Raw genomic sequence first — 6000 nt, 5'->3', positions numbered from 1 at the left:
TTGTCTTGCACTGAGTATACACATGCATCTTTGCGCTAATCTGTGTAAAAGCCAGATGGAAGCTCTATGTTTGAGTTATTTAGTGGCAGACCATTTCCTGTGTTGCTCATAGGCTGGGTATTTCTCTGCTTCTATACCTCAGATAGTGCTATACTTCAACATATGAAGTAGGTAAAATGATCAATGTCAAAGGTATAGGTGAGAATGTAAAAGAGGAGAGGGACACCAGCCCACTAATGTTTGTCATTTTTATTGGCAATACTTTAGGTCCAAGTTTCAAACTGCAATATTTTTTACACTCAAGACACAGTCATGCACAATCCATATTTCAATTTTCTATTGCTTCAACCACAATTTAAAATAACATTATTGGAAACAAAAAAAATACTCAAAAAGGTTGGATGCTGAGGTCAGAAAGATGGAACCGTACCATCAGCTGGTCTACAAAGGAAAGAAAGTAGTTAAAATAAATCAAACAAACAGAAAGACCATATGTACCTTTTAATCCAAAGTTACAGAATAATTTCACTACACATGGATTTACAAAGAACACATTCTAACAAAAGTAATACACATCCAAATGAGATACATTTCTGATAAACAATGAAAATGCAGATCCTCCTCGACTTCTTTTGTCTGGATAGTATGAATCGAATCCCAGTAGACTTCAGTACCCTTGTGTTTTAGCTCTTCCTGGCTGATGTACTGAGATCTAAAACTCAACCCACGAGTGGTTGTAGGATTCTGTGAAAGATCTTATCTTTAACAAATACAATATATGCGGGTCCATAAAGCACACCACGCACAAGCACACACATTATACTTGAATTTAGCACTCAGGGCTGGTTGGCACTCTGCTGTAGGCAGGGCATTGGGACTGCCCACCAACTAACTTCCAACTTCCCCTGTTTCCAGTAGCATACTCACAACTAGTCAATCACTGTGGTAGTTTTCATGAGAAATGCTATTCTTGCTTCTCTGTAAATGGACTTTTCAGCATTCCTCAATGTTACTAGCATTTTCCCTTTTTTCTCTCGGCAATTGGTCAAGTGGTTTAGGTCTACTCTTAGTTGTTCCAGTCATTTAAAGGCATTGGTCCTGTCATCCTGTGCCACTGAAGACTTAAACTCCATAAAGTCCAGCACTGCTTCACAGGAAGGGAGAGGCCAAAGGATAGTCCTATTCTACCAAGTATGATAATGTATTTCCATCCTAGTAGCAAATACTGGCCACAGCTTAATGAAAACCAGACTTTACAAAGTGTATGAAAAAAGAAAGCTAGGAACATTCAATATAAAGAGGACATTAAAACAATAACAAAACAATTTAATTAAGTGGAAGGCTGCCATAGAAGCTTTATCAACATTTCCCGGAATCGTTAACTCAGTTTCTCTCACTAGAGTTCTTCATCATCCTCTATTGTCTCATTCTTTAATGGCAACTTAAGAGACCCAGGCTGAAGCATGTGCTATTTGCCATCACTTTTAGCAGGTGAAATATGCAAGGGACAATAGCGTGGTTTGGGAGAAGACCTTACTGATCATCTACTTCAATATCCTCATTATATAAGTAAAGAAACAGAGCCACACAAAAGAGTTCAGTGAGTTGTCAGAGGTTGGTAAAAGGGCTCATATCAGAATCCAGGTCTCCTGACTCCTAGGCTAATATTGCTTCCACTGACAATTCCCTATAATTGCTGTTCATTTCCTCTTGGATATTAAATCAAGTGACCATGGTGCCTGCCTGACTGCTGATACTATGCAACAGTATTCACCTGATGGCAGCCAGCTTCCATAAGTTTATCTTGCAAGTTCAACCAGAGAAAGTGGCAGTATTTGCTACAAGCTGTATAGTATACTTGTACACCGAGGTGTGCACGCGGAGGTGATCTCACAGTTCCTGCATTTGTATATTCAGTTAAACATTGTTTAATATTAAATAGAAATTCTCAGTGCATGAGGAGTTGGGTTATATTCATCTATTCACTAAATGAGCATGGGATTAGAAAGGGGGGGCATTTTACCAACAGAAAGATTGTATCAGAAACAAATGTTGTATTAAAAATTTCTTCTTAGGGAAAACATTTCCATTATTTCCAAGGTCCCCTTTATTTCCTTCCCAATCAACATGCAAATATATGTTTAAAATGTGTGCTAAGTTCACTCAAAATCCCAGCCAGGCCCATTGGACTGTCAGTTTGTGAATACAGAATTTCAGTCTTCTTCCTCATCATTGGCCATGCCTTTATTTACCTTAATATTAATGGCATGTAGCCAAGAAAAGGACCAAGGTACTAAGCTGGGGGTGGCAAGGTTAAGTCTCTCATTAATAATATATTTATTTTGAGAATGTCTGATGGAAAACCTGCAGGCTCTCTAGGTACAGAATCTGGTTTTGGTGAAATTGAGGAACAGATGTGAGGCCACTATTCCATTATAAAAGTCGTCACCTAAAATGTCTCTGGTGGGTTAGGAGGAAATTCTTCTGTTTCAGAATATGGTCTTCCATTCTCTTTAGAAATTGCTATGACTGCATACAACTCTGTCAGGCAATAAAGAAAGCATTTCAAGCCAAAGCTAACAGGACTGTAACTGAATGTCAACAAGCAAATTATTTCATAGGCAGCTTTTAGTTGCAAGTCAACTCCTACTGAAATAGATCGGACTTGTCTATTGGCCATCCAAAGAATCCTGCCGGATGTATAGCGTGCTGACAGAATGATATACTATCCTGTCAGACAAGGGAATGGTGAGGGCTGGGGATCTTATCCTTCTGTCCCTCTAAAAGTCAAACTTAAAATCTGCTTAAATGACCCAGAAAGGTGATACCCAAAACAGATGTTAGAAAGGGCCTAAGCCAAATGTCACCCCTCCAATCTTAAGTAACAAAATAGAAACTCTGGTGCCATACCAGTGTGGAGGAGAGCCAGTTTGAAAGTAGAAGGATGCGTTCAGAGTTCTAATATTAGTGATATCACTTTAGATTTAAGTTATATGTAATAGTCCCCTAAGAAAGCACGTGCCATCCCCAAGCGTGTGCCAACCTCAGCACCCAGGCAAGTGTAAGCCTATGGAATCATTGTAACTAGCAAGTATCTGTGCCCTGCATGCTCTGGGCTCTGGCCAGAAAGCTTTGCCTCTGGCTCCTTTTCTATGTTTCTATAGTTCCCTTTCTGATGTTTATTTATTATAAAACCATATTATAACAACAAAGGATACTTTAAAAAGAAATCACTTATAATCTCACCACCCTAACATAATGGACTTCAATTATCTGTGTTCCCATTGTCCATATGCACTTCTTTTTTACACAGTCTTACTCTCTGTTCATGTTACTGAAGTGATTTTTAAATAGATTTTTTTTTTTCCTCAGAACTGGCAGCCTCATCAGAATAGACAACCTATTGAGCAAAGGAATATAATTATTTACACAATCTTTGAGCTGAGAAATATTTTTGATAGACAAACATCTCAAACTATCAAAACAGTTATACAGACAACAGGAAGCAATTTCATATTTCTTTTTCTTTTAGCAATGGAATGTGCTTCACAAGGGATGGATAGACATGAAGATCAGGTGACTAAACGGAAACATTGGTTTGCAATTCACAAGCCTGAAAAAAAGCTGAATAGCACAATTAAAGAATAAATACTTGAGTTAAATCTTTCTTGATGACTTGGCCATCCAGTAGCCAAAATGGAACATGGACACACAAATATTTACAATGAATGACACATAGACAAGATCAGCAAGAACGAAGTCATGACCCAACATGGTGGACTGACTTGAGGGGATTGTGACATCCAAAAATCCTCATGGGATTATGACCACGCACCGGATCCTTGCTACAACATTTATGTTCTTCTCTTTCTTAAATAAATAATTTCTACTGTGCTTCTCACCCTTCCCTGACTTTCCCACTGCCCTATTCCTATCTCAGGACATTTTGGAATCAACATTCGACATTGTGCCCTCATAATCCCAGGGCACACTAGCAACATTAAAGATCTGGGTAAACTCACCTGTCAAGATGAGCTAAAATAAATCCAGGGAAAGGGAATAAACAATTAACCATCTGGAGTCCTCGTTATTCAAGTGTCCCAAATGTGAGTCCTTCCGTACCGTTTTGGCAGGAGAAAACAGCTTCTCTCTAATACTTCTTAGAAATATACACAACTCTCCAACACAGGGAAGGGTCCCTCAGGATAGGATTTTAGACGCTGTTCTCATATTATAAATGCACATAGATATCCATTTGTAAGAGCAGTGCCTACTGAGATAGAGTATCATCAGATCTTGGTACAAAGTGGTGCTGATGAAGTACCTGGTTCCTCACTGCCATTTCTCTGCCTGCAGTGATCAGCTCCAGGGGCTCAAGAAAAACAAACAAAAGCACATGTATGACTTATAAAGGATGTCAATTCACAACTTGGGCTTCCCAACCAGATTTTGGGCTTCCTTCACCTGAAGGACATAGTCATTAATGGACTAAATTCTATTCTCATCCTAGGTATTGTACTGAATTCCCTGGAACTGTGAGTAGAAGAACAAACAAAATATCTTCACAGTTCAAATGAAATAAAAAAAAAATTAAGGCCTCTCTCTCTCTCTCTCATTAAAACAGTAGAACAGTGTGGCATTAAAAATGTCAAGCCCCGTCACTCTTTCATGAAATATAGTATGCTTCCAGCTACTTTATTTTTCTTTTCATATTTGTTGTTTCATCCCTTGGTAGGTATTTTCTGAGAGGTCAAGCCCTTCTCACATTTCAAACAAAACAAATAAGGAAAATAGGATATCCACCAGTGTTATCTCCTAAACATAAACATGTGTCCTACTAGTTAGCAGAAACTCAAAAGAAAGCACTTTCATTTTAAGCAATGATGGATGTACCTAGACAGAGAAGGAGAAAGTTCTGTGACATTGATTTCATCTCCCTCTTGTTGAATATAGATAGGTTCGATTCCGATTCCTGACACACACAGAATCGTGAAGCCTATTCAGTGTAAATTGGTAGCTTTTCAAAGGCCTAGAGAAATAACTCTCCAGATGTTATCAAGTTGACAATAAACTTATAAGAGAAGCATATCCTTTTCTCCTCAGATATCCTCCAGATATTTTTCTACTCTCAGACGACTTAGGAAGCGCCAACTGTTGAATATTTTTTTTTTAAAATAGCCATATGGCGAAACAATAACCTAATTTTGGTACTTCCTCAAGGTACAAAAGGAATTCAATTTGATTTACACATCTTGGGAAGCATGATTGTGAACCAAAATTAATTTCACTGAAGAATCTCAAGATCTCTATGAATGTTTTTTTTTAATTCAAAAGCCCAAGAGACTTAATTATGAACACATCATATCCTGAAACAGAAATTGATGTCACACAGAGAAAAATGGGAACAAGTACTTAGAGCCAAATATTGATTGAGATGTCCTTTTCACGGACCTCCCATTTCTTACAGAGTGGATGATTGTGATACCTGTGCTAGTCACATTTTGTTTTACTTCATGGAAACACTCTTTATTATCAAAATGGATACTCTTTAAAATCAGATGATAAAATTAGCAGTTGATGAATTCACTGCCCCCTGATGCACCAGTTTTACAGTGCAAATATTCCATAGGTACAAGACAGGATTAAAGAGGCATCTTTACCTGGATTGATTTACTTTCCTACAAGGGGTTCTGTAGTAATGCATTTACTTTTGTTCACCTTTTGGCTCTCCAAAAAAGTCCCACCTTTGTTTAAATATGGTTTCTCATCTCAGGGCAAGCCAAGTTCAAGACCTGGACTTACCCAGCTGTTTCAGTGTGCGTCCCTTGCCAGGCATCCTGGAAATGAGCTAGGTGGTTTAGAGAAATGATAACTGTCTCTTAAGCATCATCGTGAAAATGTGACAGGATTTCACCATTTGAGCTGTATTTAAATAGACAGTTTTGACAAGCTCTTCCTGAACACACAGCTTCCTCTCTGCTTTAGGGAAATGTCTTGATA

Source organism: Elephantulus edwardii, unplaced genomic scaffold, assembly GCF_000299155.1.
Source record: "Elephantulus edwardii isolate Elephantulus edwardi_28Jun2011 unplaced genomic scaffold, EleEdw1.0 scaffold00083, whole genome shotgun sequence".
Taxonomy (NCBI): domain Eukaryota; kingdom Metazoa; phylum Chordata; class Mammalia; order Macroscelidea; family Macroscelididae; genus Elephantulus; species Elephantulus edwardii.
Note: the sequence above shows the minus strand (reverse complement) of the source record.